The sequence below is a fragment of the Phascolarctos cinereus genome, unplaced genomic scaffold, assembly GCF_003287225.1.
Source record: "Phascolarctos cinereus isolate Bilbo 61053 unplaced genomic scaffold, phaCin_HiC Scaffold_4;HRSCAF=312, whole genome shotgun sequence".
Classification (NCBI taxonomy): Eukaryota; Metazoa; Chordata; class Mammalia; order Diprotodontia; family Phascolarctidae; genus Phascolarctos; species Phascolarctos cinereus.
In genome coordinates, this window is record NW_027555847.1 from 469,230,099 (window position 1) to 469,251,730 (window position 21,632).

Sequence of the window (21,632 nt, forward strand, 5' to 3'; positions counted from 1 at the left end):
GCAAGATGACCTGGGCAATCTGCTTCATGGGTTCACTTAAAATATATTAAGGATTCATGACTTGTAGTCCCTTAAGGTTTTGGCGATGGAACATGACAGAAAAGACAGTATCCATTTTAGGAGAAATAAACTGTTATTTTTACAAAGCTGCACACCTTTTTAGCAACTAAATTTGTCCTGTTGGAACAATCCATTTCTTTTGTATGGAAAAGGCCAGGACATGTGTCACAGAGATAATCTTGGTAAAAAAAAAAATTTCTGAATTGCTAAAGAATACTTATTGATCAATGTCTCCAGAATGGACCATGTTTCCAGTTCCTTGTCTTTTGAATGAGCAAACATTAGTCCCCAAAATGTATACATTTTAACTGCTCACAGTTAAAGTAATTGCAGAAAACTGGAAACAACTCACACATCCAATGATCAGGGAAAAAACTGAACAAATTATGGTATATGAATGTATTATAATTTTTCAAAATAATAGTAACCAACATTTATATAGCATATCGTGATTTGCAAAACACTTTAGCTATAGCTGTTTTTGAGCCTCATAGAATCTCTGTAAGGTAGGTATGCATATTATTTTATATATAACATATATGCATATATATTATACACACATATGTGCATATATATTTTATGTATATATATATATTTTTAAATTGTATTAACAAGTTTGTTTTTATAAGAAGTAAGCAGTGCTGCTTAGATGGGGTAAGGAGGGAACAATCAATTATTTTATTTCATTTTTAAAACTTATTATTTATTAATTTTTAGCATTCTTTTCTTTTCAAATTTTGAGTCCCAAATTCTATCCCCCCACCCACTGAGATGGCAAGCAAAATTATATCAATTACACATACAAAATCATGTAAAACATATGTCCATATTGGGAATATGACAAAAAAGTAAGAAAAATAAAGTAAGAAAGCCATATTTTAATTTGCACTCAAAGTTCATCAGTTCTCTCTCTGGAGGTGGATAGCATTTTTTTCATCATGAATACTTTGGAATTGTTTGGGATCAATGTATTGATCAGAGTGCCCAAGTCTTTCACAGTAGATCATCATTACAAAATTGCTGTTGCTGTGCACAGTTATCTCCTGGTTCTTCTCACTTCACTTTGCATCAGTTTATATAGGTCTTGCCATGTTGTTGTTATTATTGTTTTTTCCTGAAACCACCGCGAAACCACTGAAACCACATTTCTTATAGCATAATAGTACTCCATCACAATAATATTCCATAACCTGTTCAGCCATTGCCCAATTGATGATGAGCATCCCCTCAATTTCCAATTTTTGCCACCACACACAAAAAAGCTTTTATTAATATTTTTATGTGTATAAATCCTTTTCCTTTCCCCTTTGATCTCTATGGTACAGATCGAGTAGTTTTGTAGCCATTTGGGCATAGTTCCAAATTGTTCTCCATAATGTTTGGACCAGTTCACAACCCCACCAACAGTTTATTAGTGTACTTATTTTTCCTCATCCCCTCCAGCATGTCATTTCTGATAGGTGTGAGGAAGTATCTCAGAGTTATTTTAGCTTGCATTTCTCTGATCAATAGTGATTTAGAGCATTTTTTCATATGATTATAGACAGCTTTAGTTTCTACTTTGAAAATTGTCTGTTCACATCCTTTGACCACTTATCAATTGGGGAATGTATAAATTCTTCCTTGTGTGCCCCTTTTATAACAGAATATTTTCCTCATTCTACCTCTTCCTTCCTCCTTCTGCCAATATGTCCTATTTCTTAACCCTTCATTTATTTTTTAGAGATCATTCCAATATAATCGACTCACACCCATGCCCTCTGTCTATGTAGACTCCTTCTACCTGTTCTACTAATGATAATGTTCTTAGGAATACGTGTATCATCTTCCTACATAGGAATGTAAACAGTTTAAGTTTATTAAGTCCCTTATGATTACTCTTTCATGTTTAGCTTTTTATGCTTCTTTTGAGTCTTCGTTTCCAGGTCAAATTTTCTATTAAGCTCTGGTCTTTTCATCAGGAATGCTCAAAAGTCCTCTATTTCATTAAGTATCCATTTTTCTCCTGAAGGATCATACTTAGTTTTTCTGGGTAGGTTATTCTGAGTTGTAATCCTAGTTCCTTTGCTTTGGAATATCATATTCCAAGCCCTCTGCTCCTTTTACATGAAAGCTGATAGATCTGGTGTGATCCTGACTATAGCTCCATGATATTTGAATTGTTGCTTTCTGGCTGCTTGGAGTATTTTTTCTTTGACCTGGGAGCTCTGGAATTTGGCTATAATATTCCTGGGGTTTTCATTTTGGGATGTTTTTAGTAGGTCATCAGCAGACTTTTTAAATTTCTATTATTTTGCCCTATACATCTAAGATATTGGGTCAGTTTTCCTTCGTAATTTCTTGAAATACATTGTTTAGGCTTTTTTTTTTTAAATTATGGCTTTCAGGTAGTTCCAATAATTTTAAAATTATTTCTTCCCAATCTATTTTCCAAGTCAGTTGTTTTTCTGATGAGATATTTCACATTTTCTTCTATTTTTCTCTTCTTTTGACTTTGTTTTGTTGTTTCTTGTTGTCTTATAGAGTCATTAGTTTCCACTTATCAAGTTCTAATTTTTAAGAAATTATGAAAAGAGAACTAACAGCTCGGTGAAAGAGGCAAAAAAATACTGAAGAAAATGACACCTTAAAAACCAGAATTGGTCTAATGGTAAAATAGGCAGAAAAATTCACTGAAGAAAGGAACTCCTTAAAAAGCAAAATTGTCTCTTATTCCATTTAGTTTTTAAGGTGTCGTTTTCTTCAGTATTTTTTGTGCCTCTTTCACTGAGCTGTTAGTTCTCTTTTCATAATTTTCTTGCTTCACTCTCATTTCTTTCCTCAGTTTTTCTTTTATCTCTTTCGTTTGCTCTTCCAGAAATTCTTCTTGGGCTTGCATTCAATTAGCATTTTTCTTTGAGGCTCTGCTTATAGTTATTTTCTTTCCTGAGACCGTAGTCTCTTGATCAAGCTCTTTTTTTGTTTTTTTTTTCCAGTCTATTTCTTGACTTTGATTTTTGTGCTAAAGTTGGCTCTGCTCACTTGGCAGTGGGAGGGTTCTGTTCTAAGTTTCAGGATTTTTCATGATGCTATTTTCAGAGGCAGTCTGCAACTTTTCAGTGCTTCCAAGGTGGTATGATACGAGGAGAGGTGTGGTCACTGCTTTCCTGGTCTGTATTCTGATCTTTATCCAGGAAGGGCCCTTGTCCTGGAACTGTAACCCAGAACTGTGTATGGGTAATAGAGGTGCCAATCACTGCCAGCTGCACCCAGTGCCAGCAAAGAGCTCTCTATAGCCTCTTTCTGACAAGTTGTCTGACACCCTTATTGTCTCTAGGCTGAGAACTCCAGAAGCTGCTGCTGCTGCTGCTACTGCCTCTGTAGAAACCACTCCAAGGCTCTCTGCCGGTACACTGTGCTTCAGGCCAAGCCCCGACCCTGGTGTTGAGGATCAATCTTGTCAACCTCCCACATGGTCTTGGGCTGGAAAAAAGTTTCACTCTGACCTTTTGGTGGCTCTGTTCTCCAAAACTCGATTTGAGGAGTTATTTTAAGGCTGTTTGGAGAAGGATGTTGGTATAGAGTTCAGCTGGGTACTGACCTGTACTCTGTACCTATGTTGGCTGTGCCCCCAGAATAATCATTTATAAAGTACCTATTACATGCCTAGTACTGTGCTCAGTACTTCACAATTATTATCTCATTTGATCCTCACAACAACTCTATGAAGTAGGACTTATTATTATCCCCATTTTACATTGATGAAATTGAGGCAGACAGGGATTAAATGACTTGCCCTTAACTACACATCTTCTAAGTATTGGAGGCTGGATTTGAATTCAATTCTTCCTGACTCTAGGCCCATGGTGCCACCAAGTGCTTAGACAGCTGGCTTGGGAGCCAGAAAGACCTGGTTTTAAGGCTCATGGTGCCACCAACCTGCTTAGACAGCTGGTCTGGGAGCCAGAAAGACTTGGTTTTAAGTCCTGCCTTTGACACACATTGGTAGTGTGACTCTGGTCGAGTCACCTAACTTGACAGTGCTCTAAGCCATTCTCTAAATTACAGAGGAGGTACCAATCTGCAAAGGGAGAAATGGTTTCTTCTTGGCGGATCTCTAAACTGATGAAATCATGGGGACAGTCCCTCTCCCTGTCTTTTCATTTCCAAGTCTCTCACCCCTCCTATCCATATCAGGTTATCCTTTATCATGAATATTACCCCCATTTTAAAGATAAGGAAACTGAGGCTGAGAGAAAATGAGTAATTTGCACAGTTATAGTGCCTAAGGCTAGTCCCTCAGCAGAATTTAAATCCAGCAGGCCAAGGCCAAGACTAAATCCATTCAATATTATATATCTGAAAGAAATAATCCAAATGAAGAAAGATGGAAAGGCATAAGCCCATGAGGTGATGCAGTACAAAGAAAGAAGACTTAATCTATCAATGTACAAACCCTGATTGTTGTTTGATAAGTTGTTTCAGTTATGTCTGACTCTTCATGACCCCATTTGGGGTTTTCTTGACAAAGATACTGGAGTGGTTTGCCATTTCCTTCTCCAGCTCATTTTATAGATGAGGAAAGTGAGGCAACCAGGGTTAAGTGACTTTCCCAGGATCACACAGCTAGTAAGTGTCTGAGGCTGGATTTTAATTCAGGTCTTCCTGACTCTAGACCTGGCACTCTACACTGTATCACCTAACTGCTCACACCCTGATTATGATTATTTCAAAAGCAATAATGATAACAATAACAAAGTCCAGTGGGGTCAAAAGCACACAAAAGAAGAAGAAATCAGAAGAGGACATAGTAGTAAACAAGTTGTCTTGGTTATTGCTTTTTAATACCTTATTTTGGCAAGATCTATGATTTCATTGTTCTGTGTACTCATGGTGTGCAAACTCTCCATTGATGCTGATTGTAATTTACCCTGAGTCACACAGTTAGTTTGTGTCAGACATGACCCAGATCTTCTGACTCTAAGATGAACTCTCTCTATGTACTTCACCAAACTGTGTCTCTTTTGGCAATAATCACTTTTTAAAAATTATTATTTTTAAAACTTATTTGTTTGTATTGGAGGGATTCAGAGTTCTTAAGCTTATGATAAAATTAAAAGAAAATTCCTTTTTTTATTTCAAAGGTAGAGATCATTTTGCTACAGTGATGGGGAATATTATTCATATATCTATGTAACTATTGCTGTTGTTAACTATTTCACTATTCCCAGGGAGATATAATTCCATCTTACTCTCTGACTGTGAACAGTCTTAATCAGACGTTAAGAAAAATAACTTTATAGTTTGCTTTTCTCAGAAAAATATGTTGTTTGAAGCAGAAACTAAGAACAGGAGACAAAACAACATTTTTACAGTTGTTGCTCAGAAGGAAATGTCAGAAGGAACAGAAAGCTAGAATTAAGTACACTTTACACTTGTTACTAAAGGAACTAAGTGATAGTGGTGGCAGTACATTTTTATAGGCTTTATTTGTGACAGGTGTGCTCCACTCACCTGGATGCATCCATCATATTATGTATTGCAGTACTAAGCTTTTGGAATATTTTGCAGACAGAAACTCAAAAGACATCAGGAGCTATTCTATGTTCATAGAAGATTTACTTTTACTGGGTGATGCCTGCTTGCCATTTAAATATTCTTTTAAGCAGAAAGAGCAGCATTGACTGTATCTTAGCTAAAATTACAATAAAATCAGACTAGCTTCAAAATATTTTCAAATGCAGAATGAGGTTTATCTAAAAGAATGTGTTAAGTACCCATGTAGTCATGTGCTCAAGATGAAGTAATAGAAAGTTGACCAAGACATGGGCCCTGCCCTAACGAAACTTATAATTTGATAGAGAAGATGAAAAAAAAAATATGTCTTATTTTGGTAGGAAAGAAAAGACATGCACATGCAACTATAAAATGAAGCTATGCGCTGAGTGTCATAAAAGGTAAAAGACCGTAAGAGGTAGTGTGGGGTGCACAGTAGGGAAAGCACTGAATTTGGAGCCAGAAGACTTAGCTCTGTCACTCACTACCTGTATGATTCTGAACAAATCACTCATCCTCTTTGGGCCATGGTTTCCTCATCTATAAAATAAGGTATTATGACTAACTGATTTCCAAGATCCCTTCCACTTCTAAATCTAAGAATTAAAGCTCCATGAAAATTCTATACAAGTTTAGAGAAGGGAGAGATGACTTCAAGTTGGAGTGATCAAGGAAGGTTCCATGAGAAAGTGGAACCAAAAGACATGATAATTAGTAGTAGTCCTGGATGGGAGTTGTACCAACTTCAGCCCTGAGCTGGTTAGACTGATATTCCTCTAAAATCTTTAGATCTGAATCGACAGCTCTGGCAGGATTAGTTCTAACACATGGGCAAAATGGGAAGTTACTCATTTGGTTTGATCCATTGAGTACCAAAGAACCTTCTCCCACCCCCACCAAATCACATGGTCTGCTTCTCACTGATAGTTCCTGAAATCGTCAAAATTACTCTTTTGGGTTAAGTCACTGAGAGACCTGGTCATCATGCAAGCAGGTAAAAGCGTGAGAAAATCTTTGTTTCCAGGCCACTTCTAAACCATGTCCCCTGTGCTCAGTCACCCACTGCCCACAGGCAGGAACAGACTCCTGCTCCTGGGTTCTACTCTCTAACATATGAGATTTCACTACCCCTTGCCTGGAACAAGGCAAATGGAACCCATCACTTTCTGCTTAGTTCCAAACTATGCCTCTTTAGCTTTCCCTGCCTCTTCCAATTCTTCTTTTCAGTTGTTTCTGTCATGTCCAACTCATCATGATCCCATTTGGGGTTTTCTTGGCAAAGATATGGAGTAGTTTGCTATCTCCTTCTCCAGCTCATTTTACAGATAAGGAAACAGGTAAACAGGGTTAAGTGACTTGCCCAGGGTCACACAGCTAGTAAGTGTCAGGGGCCGGATTTGAACTCAGGAAGATGTCTTCTTGACTTCAGGCCCAGCGCTCTATGCACTGCACCACCTAACTGACCCTAGATTCCAACTGTAGCTCTTCTTTATGTGTTTTCTTTTTCTAATTGAATGGAAGCTCCTAAAGGGTAGGGCCAGGGACTGTCTTGCTTGCTTTTATTTGTTATGTTCACCATGGTGTCTGACACATAATAAGCATGTGACAATTTTTTTAATTAATTTTCATTCATTCATGAATTATTTAAATAGATCTTTGATTTCACTGGGGCTAATTTCCTTTGAAGGTACAAGATCACAATCCCTTTTCCTCCCACATGCTGCCATTCATGTTCTTCTATAAATCCTCCAAAGAAGATACATCCAATGCAGCTCTAGATCTTTTAATGTTTTTGAGAATACTAGTGTAGTACTTGGGCTGTCTTTCATTCTCACAGAATGACAAGGCTTACACTTCAGTAAGACCTTCAGCACTTTGCTAGGCACTGAGGATAGGAAGACAAAAGGACAGGGACAACAGTCTCTGCCCTCAAAGAGCTTACGGTACAATGCAAGACACAACATACACATAGATAGATTTAAACAAAGCATATATAAAATCTTGAGGAAAACCAGGGATTTACAGAGGTGGAGTTGAGGACGGAGAGCATTCTGGATGAGAGGGACAGCTCTTGTGGGGTTGTAACAATAAGAACATCTTGATTGGGAAGACCTTAAAATACCAGACAGAAGAGTTAGAGGTAATAGAGACCCTCTAGAATTTATTCAGTGGCACAGTCAGATTCTTGCTTTGTGAAAATCAGTTCAGTGTCTATGTAAAGCAGAGATGTCAAACATACAGCCCTCAGATAGTATGCTGCCTATGGCACTCCTGAGTGCAGCTGGAACAAGATTAGAATATCATTGGGAAATATTTAATGAAATAAATTAAAATACAATAAAACATAGATATATTAAAGTGCAATTATTTAGGTCAATATACAGCCCATGGGGATCCTTAGGCGCAGTTGAGTGACCCCTGTCTCTATTTGTAACTTCAACACCACTATTACAACTGATAGATTAGAGAAGAGAGAGACTTAAGGCAGGGAGGCTAATTAGGAAGCCATTGCAATGGTCCAGGTGATAGGAAGTGAAGGCTTCAAGTAGGATGAGGGTTGTGGAAATAAAGGGAAATTGACACATGTAAGAAATGTTGTGGAGGTAGAAAAGACATGATTCAGCAACTAATTAAATACATGGGGTGAGTGAGAATGAGGATTTGAAGATAACACCGAAGTTATGAACCTAGAGGATTGGAAGAATGTTGGTAACCTCAAACAAAATTATATTTTTTTCATGAAAAAAAAAGTCATTATTGGTAATATTCTGCAGCCTTCTTGCTCTTTAGGGTATCATCGATTTTGATTCTTTCTGAAATGGTGGTATGACATTTTTATAGCCACACAGGATCACTGAGAGGACATTGCTATTAAATAAATAGTGAGCAGCCTAGCAATGCTAAAGTATTATGTTATAGTATGAATCTGTTCATTAAATGAGCTAGCTGAGAAGAGGTCTGTGAGGGAATGGTATTCAGTCCTAGGAGGCTTTGATGAAAAGGTCCAGAGCATGGTGTGCTACTGAGAAGGACAAGCTTTGGTGCATGACTCTGGGGGATTCTTGTCACAGTAATATAGAATTTAAACCTGCAATTTACCTTAGAGATCATCTATACCCTTATGTTAAAAATTAGCAAAGTGAGTACTAGAGTCAGAACTCTAGACCCAAGACCACATAACTAATGATTCCAGGTAAAGTAGGGGATCTAAGATTTGAACAAAGGTTCTCTGACTACCGATCCTTTCTCTTTCCATCACAGGAGTTGTGGAAAGGGAAGGAGAAAGTGGCATAAAAATAATAGGTGTTGAGGAAAATGGGAACATTTAAAAGAAACTGTCTAATTCATATTTTTTTTCCTGAATGTAGCCTTCCCTCAGCTTAATGCCTTAAATTAAATAATGTCATTTCACCAAATCTAGACTCTGGGATGTAATCAGTTGTGCAGCTATTATGCAAACAAGTACTTGGGGACCTGTGAAAAGGTAGGGAAAAAAAAAGTACCACACGAACATATTTGAGAGGTAGCTGAGGTGCTATGAAAAAGAGTTGAGAACTCTGTCTTTGACATTTACTAGCTCTGTGTCCTTGGGGGTAGCACTTAATTTCTATGGGCCTCAGTTTCCTCATCTGTGAAATGGATATATTAATGCCTACCTAGCTAATTTACCTTATGGATTATTCTGAGGATCAAAATGAAATAATTTAAGTAAAGCACTTTATAAAGCCCTTATAAAACACTTATTGTAGCTACTGTATTTGGGGTTCATGGGCTTGAAGAAGATGATAGAATCATAGAATTTAGCTCTGGAATCATATCAACAATATGTATTAATACTCTATTGCATCTGGAGCTTAGTGAGGCTCACCACCAGCCAGTTAGCCATTTGGTGATGGATTGTCTAGCTACAGTAACCCACGAAACAAAGAAAAATATGAAATGGTCCAAAATCAGGTGCAGGTCCTTTTTACTTCTGATGGAGCGGCAGAAAATGAAGTAGAGGGTACTAAGGATCATAGAGTTCTTAGACCATCTTAGTTCAGTTGTTGGTACTCAAAATGCAAGAGCCTTGCCCAGGGGTCACCAGGCAAACATACTGTTGGACGATATGAACCAGATCCAACTTAACATTTTCACTCTAAAAGAAGTTCCAGGTAAAGAGAACAGATCACAAGTTCTCCTATAGGGGCAAAAAAAAGAGTTGTCAAAGTTGGCTTTATCCCAAATTTCTTGAGGCATCTGGTCATCTCATATTGCAGTACTTAAGAGTATTTGTAAAAATGACCATTGCCTCCTGAAGAAAGCCATTTCTCTTACAGAGGGCTCCTCAACAGTTGTGAGGAAGCATTGTCATGACATCAAGCCTACACTTGCCTGCTTACAACTTCTACTCATTACTCCTTGTTCTAAGCCTAAACTCTCTCCCTCATGATAGCCCTTCAAACACCTGAAGGCAGCTCTCATGTCTCCATGGATTATTCCCTTCTTTAGGTTCTCCAGTTGTAGGCATGGATCTAACACCATCCTTGACATGGAGCACTTGCAAGTTTATGATGGTAACCAGAGCGAGAACAAGACCTATATCTTCACAGAAAACTATAAACTACCTTGAGTAAATGAAAACAGCCAAAGAAACTTTAATTATCTCATGGGAAAACTTGCACATGACTCTGGGCCATCTTGGCACTATGCCTTCTTTGTTCTGTTTCTATATAATACCTGACCTGGCTTGGGGTTGGCTCAAGGATCCATGATATTACTTTGTCCTGCTGCTGTCCAGGATGATTGCCTCTTGTGAGTAAACTCCCTCAATTAACCTAATTAACTATTAACCTATTAATAAGCAAGATGGTATGAACCCCTCTCTCTTTAGTATCTTAGTATTCTCTAAGAGATTATGCAACCCTATACTTGGCATGATTAGGGCAGAACAGATCTGCTCCCTTACAGCAAATCATAGAACATTTAAAACAAAGATGTTTACTTTTCCCTAATACAACAAGGATATGCAATGAGGATACACTGATACTTAGTTTCTCTGGATGCAATCCCTCTTCACCATCTCTAAATGGCAATATATCTGGTTAGCAAGACAAGGTAAGATTACACATTTGGGCTTCGGCAATCCACCAATGCTGAGGGGGCCTAGGAAATGGCTGGGACTTTTTAGGTACTTATATGACTTGGAAGCTGCATCAAGGAAGCTGGGGCCAATTGAGTTCTAAGAACAGTTCTACCCTAAACCAACCCTCTGCTAGCTGGGGGATGGGGAGGGCAAGGGGAAGAGAGCAGGGAAGGAAGCTACCATTGTGTATAGGCCAATCAGGTCTGGGGGTGTAGGTGGGAGGAAAGAAGTTGTGTCCGGGAAATGCTCGTCCTATATTACAAAGCAATTCACCATTCCGGTTACCTTCCTGTGGATCTTCCTCAGTTTATCAAAGTCCTTTCTAAACTATAACATCCAGACCTAAACAAAGCACTCCAGATTTGGTCTAACAAGGGACCAAAGGCAGGACTAACCATTGACTCCCTATTTCTGGAAGCTATGACTTTCTTGATATAACACAAGATTGTATTAAAGTTTCTCTACATCCATAACACACTATTGCCTATGATTGAACTTTAAGTCCACTAAAATCCCCACATATTTATCAGAAAAATACTTCTGCATAATTAATTCTTGGCTCCTTCATTTACTTGTAAAGTTGATTTCTTGAACCCAAGTGTAAGACTTTACATGCAGCCCTACAAAATTTAATCTTAATATATTCAACACAAAGTTTAGTCTGTTGAGTTTTATTGGACTTTATCATCTCTTCCATGCTAGTTATCACTCCTAGATCTGTGTCATCTTCAAATTCGATAAATATGTCATTTATGGTCCTATTATATAGACATATTATTTATTTATGCTGTCAACACTTAACCCAGTGCATTGCACAGAATAAGTGCTTAATAAATACTTCAATCATTCATTATCCAAATCACTGAGGAAAACATAAATAGCTCAGATTCAAACGGAGAATCCTGGGACACTCCACTCTAAACTTCATGCCAAGTTAATATCAAAGTATTGAGTCATGTCATTCAACCAGTTCTGAACCCATCTGATTCTACTATCATCTAACCCATATCTCTCCATCTTTTCCATGAGATTAGCATGAGAGACTTTATCAAATATTTATTAAGATCTAGGTCAACTATATCTATAGCTGAAGTACCAGTTTAGTAACTCTTATCAAAAAAGAAAATGAGGTTAGTCTGCAACATCCTGTTCTTAATAAAGTATGTTGGCTCTTTGTGAAAATTACTTTCTGTTTTAGATGTTTGCTATTCATCTAAACATCTGATTTAATAGGACAATTGGTTCTTCATAGGTTTTATACTGAAAAGGACTTGAGTGTAACAACTCCATTTTACAGATGAGGAAGATGAGGCTGACACTTGTACATAATCAACCAAGTAATAAGTGGCCAGTAGGGATTTGAACCCAAACTTTCTAACTTAAAATCCATCACCCTTTTTATTGCATTATTCTGCTTCTCCTTAATACTGTCTGACTTCAATGCAAATGTGATCACCAGAGAACAACACAAAAATTGAGGTGGAAAATAAAATTCAGGATCAAGAAATGGAGAAGTCAAAAGGTTGCACATTACCCATATATCTCACATATAATAAATTATCTTGAGAAAAATGTATGTGTTGGGGCAGCTAGATGACGCAGTAGATAGAGCACCCGCCCTGGAGTCAGGAGGACCTGACTTCATATCTGGACTTACACATATAACACTCACTAGCTGCGTGACTTTGAGAAAGTCATTTAACCTCAATTGCCTCTCCAAAAAAAAAAAGTATGTATTAAATTTAGTGGTACTTTTTAGAAACAAGATATACATAATAGAGACTTACTATTTCACATACAATTCTCTTTTTTTCTTCTTTGCATGTGAAAATATTCATGTTTGTAAAGTTCATAAGATAACAAAAAGCTTTCTTAGAAAAGAGACTAGAAGCACTAGAAAAGAACCAGATAAGATTACATAAAATGAAATCAATGATTTTTTAACCGACAGGAAATTACTAGTTATCAATGTGAGAGTCCTTTCTGAATCAGCTTTCTGTACATACACCATCATCTCATTAAAACAATAATATCAATTCTAAATTATTAAAATACAAAATAGTGTACAATTAAGACAACTCCAATCTAACTTTTTCAACTAGCTATTGATAATAAAATAAATGGGAAATGTATAGAACAGATATTGACAGTGACAATCACAATTTCATGAGGATCAGGGAAATAGAATGGTAAAGGGAACTACAAGGAAAGAAATTTCTTCTGCCCATGAAGTTTAGTGCCTTCTCTGGAATTTAATCCTAGAGATTAAGTAACTTGTCTGAGGTCACATAGCCAATATGTGTTGAAGGTGAGATTTGAATCCAGGTCTTCCAGACTTTGAGGCCAACTCTCTATGCACTACATTATACTGCCACAAAATCATTTCATAAGGAACTTTCTGTGACAAATCACCATGCTGATTTAGGATCCTACCTTAGCCAACACTCTTCTTCCTAGTTAAAAGGAAAGATATAACAGCCAAAGGCAATACTTTTTTCAAATATAAACTCATTTGTAAAATCTGACAGAGGGGGGATAGTGTATGATTATGAGTCGTGTCATCTTGCAAAGCAACGTAAAGCCACAAAAAAAAAAAACAACCAAGTTTGGCTGGAGACCCAGTTAGGATCAATTATTCTGACAGCATTTAAAGATGAAACTGGAAGAAGGATAATGATCAGACAAAAAAATATGAAAGAGATAGGTAATGATTTTTTAAACAAAAAGTTTTCTCCAATAATGTCAATTGAGATCCCAAATTTGGACTTCAATATTAAGCTCTGGTGAGCTACAAGAGGAAATAGTAATGGCATGAAAGAAAATAAAGATGAAAATGGCAGCCAGCTGACATCATATATAGTAACTAATATTTATATAGCTCTTTAAAGGTTTGCAAAGCACTATTTCTCCATCTATATCTACCTACATATATGTGGGTGTGTGCATATATTCATATATATATGTATATATATATGTTTGTGTGTGCATATGTATGTATATACACATTTTATATGTATATATGTATATATATATAATGTATGTATTCCATACACACAATTCAATTTGAGCCCCACAACAACCCTCCTATTATCCACATTTTACACATGAGAAAACTTAGGCTGAGAGATATTAAATGATATCCAGAGTCACATAACTAGTAATTGTCAGAGGCATGATTCAAATCCTAACTCTAGGTTTAGCACCTTGGTGGAAGTACCTGGATGGTTAGGGATTGATTCCAAAAATATTTGAAAGAGGAGAGGTTACCAAATATTTTGGGGGGTGGGGGAAGAATCACAGATGTGATTTTCACCTGAAAGCTAATGACAAAAGAAATATCACTATTGACATATGTGCTTAATTTCTCATCTCTGGGAAACCTTCCCAAGAATTTATACACACATCAAAAAGTTATACACATAGAAAGGTATGAAAAACAAAGAAAAGAGGTGAGCCTTCATAAATAAACACATATCTACCATCATGTGATTGTCTAAAAAGGTACAGAAAATGTAAGGTTCAACTCCCAATATTATTTCTTATCTATAAAAAAGTATTTGATTCAGTAAAACAAAATGACACCTCTTAAAGAATCCCTTCCAATAAGACTTCTGTGCATATATTTAAAACCAGAAATTCCTTGAAAGATGAAACAATATTTTCAGTAAAATTTTGATTAGAAATATGAAATGATGCATAAAACAGAAGTGTATATTTGCAAAAGGTGTTTGTCACAATCCCGGAGGATGTCCAGGGAGGAGTGGAAGTAGAAGAAAGCATTCTCTAAATATTCTGGAACGATATACACCAACTTGCTTGTAAATAGGTTGATAGTACCAAATCTCAAAGCATTGAAGAGCCACCCAAATGAGAACTATAATCTCAAAAGTTTGGCCTAATTATCCATATAGGAAAAATCAGAGTAATAAAGAATAGCTATTGTCCAGATTATGATACATAGTTGCATAAACAATCCCTGGAGTTAATCCACCAATACAGACCCTGTAGATGGATGTTGAACTGGGTCCAGAATTGAAAAGGAGGAACAAAGCAAACTGGATTACATGAGATATTGCAAAGTACTTTTAATGACCCCAAAGTTCTCTGCCAAATATAAAGCAATCTTTTTAACAATAATATTCTGTTTGGAAATTGAGAGGATGACCATCAGTTGGGGAATGGCTGAGCAAGTTGTGGTATTTGAATGTAATGGAATACTATTGTGCTATAAGAAATGATGAACAGGCTGACTTCAGAAAAACCTGGAAGGACTTATATGGTCTAATGCTGAGTGAAGTGAGCAGAACCAAGAGGACTTTGTACACAATAGCAGCCACGTTATGCAATGACTAAGAATGTTAAACTGAACCCTTCTCAGCATTACGAGGATCTAAGACATCTCCAGAGGCCTCGGGATGGAAAATGTTGTCCACATCCAAAGAAAAAACTATGGAAGTCGAATCGCTCTCACTTATTTTTACCTTCTGTTGAGTTTTGTTTCACCTTTATGATGGTTCCTCCTATCGGTTTTAATTTTTACTTACAACTTCACTAATGTGAAAATATGTTTAATGGGTATGTAAATGTAAAGCCTATGTCAGCTTGTGCACTGTCTTGGGGAGGGTGGGGGGGAGAAAAAGGGAGAAAAATTTTCAACTCAAAAGCATATGGAAAAAAAATTTTTTAAAAATGAAAGAAAAAAAACCAATAATATTCTGTTAGACACATGATTGGAGCTCAATGAAAACCTTTAATAACCAAAATGACTTGAAATCAGGAAGAGCTAGGTTCAGGTTCCACTTTCAACATATGCTGGTTGTGTGACCCTGGTGAAGTTGCATAAATTCTTAGTGCCTTCAGGCTACTTTTTAAGACTACAAGTTGCAAAGAAAGTATGGCTCTATCTTGGTAAAGGGAGAGTCTTCATCCAGGAGTTTCCAATATCAAGAAAATTAAGGGACTACTCCCTCTGTACCTAATTTCTCATGGTCAAGGGTGAGGGTAACAGCCACATGGAAGATCCACTGAAGTGTTAAAATGAGGCAGAGTACTGCAGGAAAAGTAAAGTTTAGCTAAGAAGGGGTTTCTGATCTTGAAAAACCCAGTAGTGGGATAAAAACATGAACACAAAGAGCTATTCACTCCTCAGAGTGACTATCATAAATCTATTCTTCCTTTTTCTTTCTTTCTTTCTTCTTTTTTTTTGGGGGGTGGGGCTAGGCAATGGAGTTAAGTGACTTGCCCAGGCTTCTCAGCATTACGAGGATCTAAGACATCTCCAGAGGCCTCGGGATGGAAAATGCTGCCCACATCCAAAGAAAGAACTATGGAAGTCGAATCGCTATCACTTATTTTTACCTTCTGTTGAGTTTTGTTTCATCTTTCTGATGGTTCCTCTTATTGGTTTTAATTTTTACTTACAACTTCACTAATGTGAAAATATGTTTAATGGGTATGTAAATGTAAAGCCTATATCAGATTGTGCACTGTCTTGGGGAGGGTGGGGGGGAGGAAAGGGGAGAAAAATTTTCAACTCAAAAGCATATGGAAGTGATTGTTGATAAATCAAAATAAATTAATTAAAAAAAAGTGACTTGCCCAGGGTCACAGAGCTAGTAAAACCTACTCTTCTCTCAAAACTTCTGCAACATGCAGTCCTCAGTAGAGGACCTCACTTCCTACTGGACCAAGAAAATAGAGGCCATCAGCCATGGGCTTTTTCTTCTATCCAGCTCTATACCTCAAAGTCCATTCTCTCCTTTGTTCTAGTGTCTGATGAAAACAGAGATAACAGTTAACTACTCCTCATAAACTACCCTTCTATCAAAGGCCAAAACTTCAGCTTGTGCTCTTAATCCTATCTCCTCTGGGAGCATGGCCCCAAAATTGCCTCCTCCTTCCCTCTTATGTTAAATTTCTCCTCACCCTAGGATCCCTCTCTGCTGCCTAAAAATATGTCCAGGTCTCTTCATCCTTTAGAATTCTTCACATTACACTGCCATCAGGTTATACATCTTCTCTATTTCACACCCAAGCTCCCCCCCAAAAAAAATCTGTCTACATTATACATCACTTCCTGGTCTCTTATTCACTTCTCAACCCCTTGCCATCTGGCTTCAGATTCTACCATCTGACAAACTGCTCCCTAGAAGGTTAGTAATGATTTCTGAATTGCAAAATCCAATGGCCTTTTCTCAACCTTCATTTTTCCTTTATCTCTCTGCAGTTTTTAATATGGCAGCCTTATTCTTGATTACTCACTTCTCCCTCGGCTTTCATAACATTTTCTTCTTTTGATGCTCCTCCTAATAACCTGACCATTCCTTTGTCATCACCTTTACTGGATTATAACATACCAACCACTCAGAGTATGTACACTGTACACCTATGTCCTTAGCCCTTTTCTTTTTTCTCCCTATACTTTTTTCCTTGGTAATCTGATCAGTTCCCATGGGTTCAAATATTTCTGCACAAATGACAGTGATATGTACACACACACACACACACACACACACACACACACACACACAGCCCTAATCTCTCTCCAGATCTACATTTCACAACACTTCCTGACTGTTTGACATGTCCATCTGGTTGTCCCATGAGTATCTCAATTGTGACATTCACAAAACAGTACTCCTAATCTCTCCCTCCTCTTCCCCCACCCCAAACCACCATTCCTAACTTCCCTATTTCTACTGAGGGTTTTGCCATTCTTCCCATCACCCAGGTTTGTATCCTTGCAAACCCTCCTATACTATTCATTTTTCCTTCCAATATATGCAATCAGTTGTCAAGTCTTATAAATTCTGTATCTCCACCACAGCTCTTCCATTCATCCCTTAGCTACTTAGACTCACACAATCATCACCCCAGTTCAGGTCTGCTTCTCCTCTTGCCTGGATTATTGCCACAGCCTCCTAATTAGTCTCTCTACTTCCAGTCTCTCTCTTTTGCAATCCATGCTCCACACAAGCACAAAACTGGTTGTGTCAATTCTCAACTCAAGAAGCTAAGCTGGTGCCCTAGTGATGATAGGAGAGGGAAAAAAAGGGAATTTTTTTTTGCTTATTGATTGATTAGTTTGCATTTAAAGCCCTCCTCAATCTGGTTCCAGGCTACCTTTGCAGACTTAAAATGATGTTATTCTTTCTCAAACACTACATTCCTGCCACACCTGCTGTTCTATATACAACATTCCACATCCTTCGGAAATTCCATGCCTCTGCAAAGGCTATATTCCATGCCTGATCTGCTCTCCTTCTTCCCCTCTACTTCTTGTCATTTTTGACCCCTCACTGTCCCTCACTCCTCCTAGCCATCATATCCAATCTGTTACCAAGTTGTTGATTCTACTTTTGGAACACTGGAGATACAGATTTTGGACACTCCTCTGACACTGTCATCATCTTGGCATACCCCCATTGGAGAAGGAAATGACAAACTACTACTATTTGCCAAGAAAATCCCAAAGTGGGTCACGAAGAGTCAGGCACAACTGAAATGACTGAACAACAATAACATCATTTCACAGCTGGAATACTGCAATAGCCATCTGGTTGGTCTCCCTGCCTCAAGTCTTTCCCCACTCCAGTCCATCCTCCACTCAGCTATCAAAGTGTTCTTCCAAAAGTGCAGGTTTGACCTCATCATTCAATAAATTGCAGTGATTCCCCATTACATCCAAGACCAATTATAAATTCTGTTTCACTTTTAAAACCTGCTCCCTTCCTACCTTTCTGTTCCGCTTTCACTTCACTCCTGACCACTAATTCTACAAATCAGTAGCACTGTCATCCTTGCTATTGTTCATATACTACACTCCATCTCCCCAAATCATATGTATTCACTGACTGTCCCTTATGCCTGAAACTTTCTCTCTTCTCATTTCTGCCTCCTGGATTCCTTCAAATTTCAGTTAATTTCTCTTTTCTGCAAGTAGCCTTCCCTGATCTCTCTTAATCCACTGCTTTCTCTCTGGAATAACCTCAGATTTATCCTGTCTATGTCTTATTTGCATATAACTGTTTGCATGTTGTCTCCCCCATTAGACTATGAGCTCCCTGAGAGCAGAGACTGCTCTCTTACTTTTGACAATGAGGTTGATGATGATGATGATGGTGTCTGGTCCATAGTAAGTACTTAATAAATATTGATTTATTGATGATGATGATGATGATGATGATGATAATAAACATTTGTGTATCACCTTCGATGCGCCAGATATTGTGCTAAGTGCTTTACAAATATTACTTCATTTGTTCCTTACAACAACCCTGGGGGGTTGGATGTTATTATTCCCATTTTACAGTTGGGGAAACTGAGGCAAATAGAGATTAATGACTTGTCCAAGATCACCCAGTTAGTAAGTATCAGAGGCCACATTTGAATTCAGGCCTTCCCCCTTCCAGACCCGGAGCTCTATTCAATGCAGGAATTCCTAAGTCCCTTTAAAGCTCAGCTGTATTGTCATCAGCTCTATGACCCCTTTTTTGATCTCCACAACTGTTAGTGTTGCCCCACCCCTCAAATCACTTTTCCCTGACCCTGTATATTTTGTTCTCACACACATGCCTATGTGTTTTTGGCATGCCTCCCCACTCCGCTAGCGCAGGAGAAGAAAACTTCTTGAGGTATGGGACTGACTGTTCCTTTGTCATTACTACTTTACCATAATTTACAAGTACTTTGCATATGTTCAGTACTTATTGAATCTAATGCCCAAACACTATATAAGTGCATTTGAGGGTTACAAAGTAAGATGCTATGTGAAGTCTGAAAGAGATGATTGTTATTAATGGGAAAAGGGGTGGGGGTGGGGGACAGGAAGACTTCTTAGAAGAAATGTCATTTAAAAAATTAGGCTTTAAAATTGAGTGGGGGGGGGTGAGGGGAGACAGGCGAATAGAGCACTGGCTCTGGAGTCAGGAGGACCTGAGTTCAAATTTGACCTTAGACCAGACACTTGACACTAGCTGTGTGACCTAGGGCAAGTCACTTAACCCCAAGTGCATAAAAAAAAAATGAGTGGGAGCTTCAAAAGGAGGATCTGAGGAAAGGGGGCATCCCCACCTTGTGGTGTAACTAACACTTTTTATGCCTAGGACAAGTTGGGACCATGCTTCCCTGAGATGCAGCTGTCAGGGAGTAGAAACGGGCCCCAGAACAAGAAGAGGTTTCCACACTGCTTGAAGATGGGCTACTGCTGATGGCAGAGAGAGGAAGAAATCTCAAGAAGGTGCTATTTATATCTCCTAAATTCTGCTGCTACTGGGGAGAGGGAGTCTGACCCAGAAAAAAGTCAGCACCCTACACTAAAAGGACTTAAGAAAGCTCCATTCACCTCAAGATCCCACTCTGGGGCAAATCCTTGGGATCCTGCCCTATGTAGGGATCTGAGCACAGGGTTCCCAGGACACCTCCTTGATCCTGGCATCTGCTCCAGAGTATCCCAATCTGTCCATCCCCTGCCAGTGTCTCTGGTGACTTCTTGAAGCTCCATTCCTGAAAGAAAACGGGTATGAAAATAGCCTTTCTTTGCTCAAGGAGGACTCAGTGGGAGGCACAACACCCAAAGGCTTTGGAAGTACTGGACGGGATTTGTTTGTTGTCATCACTCAATCAGGCATGAAAACTAGAGTTGTTTTTTTAAGTTGAATTATTTGGGCAGAGTGGTTCCCATCGACACCTGAGGCTATTCTGAGTAAACAGCTGGCTTGGGGAAAGAACAAAAAGGCTTAAATGGTTCAGGGGTGGGGAACTCACTAGGTCCTCAAGTGCAGCCCTTTGACTGAATTCAAACTTCCCAAAATAAATCCCCTTAATAAAAGGGCCTCACTTGAGGACCTAAAGGGCCACAGGTTCCCCACCCTTGGTAGATCCATTCTAATCTTGGTCTTAACTCAAAGAGCTGGAAAGTTTCAAACAGCCAAGTGATATGTAGGCCATGGATATTTCATCATAAAGAAACTATAACTCCATTAAAGGCAGCAAATTAGTGGGGACATAAAACATAAATCCTAAATTGGGAATAGTGGCAAGAAAGATCATGACAGTGGCTAGGTACAAAAGACAGTTAATTGTGGCTCAATGAGTCCACAACACCCACTCAGAATGTATGAAAGATGGAAAACTAATAGGAGAAAAGTCATCAGTAGAACAAAGAGCAGTGAACAGAACCATATCAGTGAATGACCTTCATCTTGCTTCTTGCTGGTATCCCAGGGCAGTGCTGTAACTCATATGAAATGTGTAGCATCTTAGAGGATTGGTTCACTATGTTGGAGTCAAGGTATACTGTGTCCAATAGTGGCTGATCAGACCAATATAAGCTCAACTGGCTGTACCACAGGTCAGGCACAAATAATCCATATAAACATTTGGAGTGAAGATGCCTCTAAACTTGTGCATCTCATATTTATTTTGAGTTACTGCAATTCTGCTTTGTTTATAGAGCAGAGTGCTTTCTCTGATGTGGGCACGTCATGCTGAGCAGTCCTGTGCAGTGTATCCCATGTCTTACAATCAATTACAAATTTCTTCAGAGAGACCTTGAGTGTCTTTGTATTGCTTCTTCTCAACTCTATATGAAGATTTGTTTCGTGTGAGTTCTCAGTAAATGTCTTTTAGACAAATGTATGTTTGGCACTCAAATAACATGGCCAGCCCGTTGGGGTGGCACTCTATGCAGCAGAGTTAGAATGCTTGCAATTCAGCTTGAAAAAGGACCTCAGCGTCCGGTATCTTATCCTGCCAGGTGATCTTCAGAATCTTCCTAAGACAATTCAAATGGAAGTGACTCTGTTTTCTGGCATGGTGCTGGTATACTGTCCAGGTTTCACAGGCGTACAACAGTGAGGTCAGCACAATGGCTAAAGGGAATATTGTGAGATGGACCTTTAGAGATAACGAG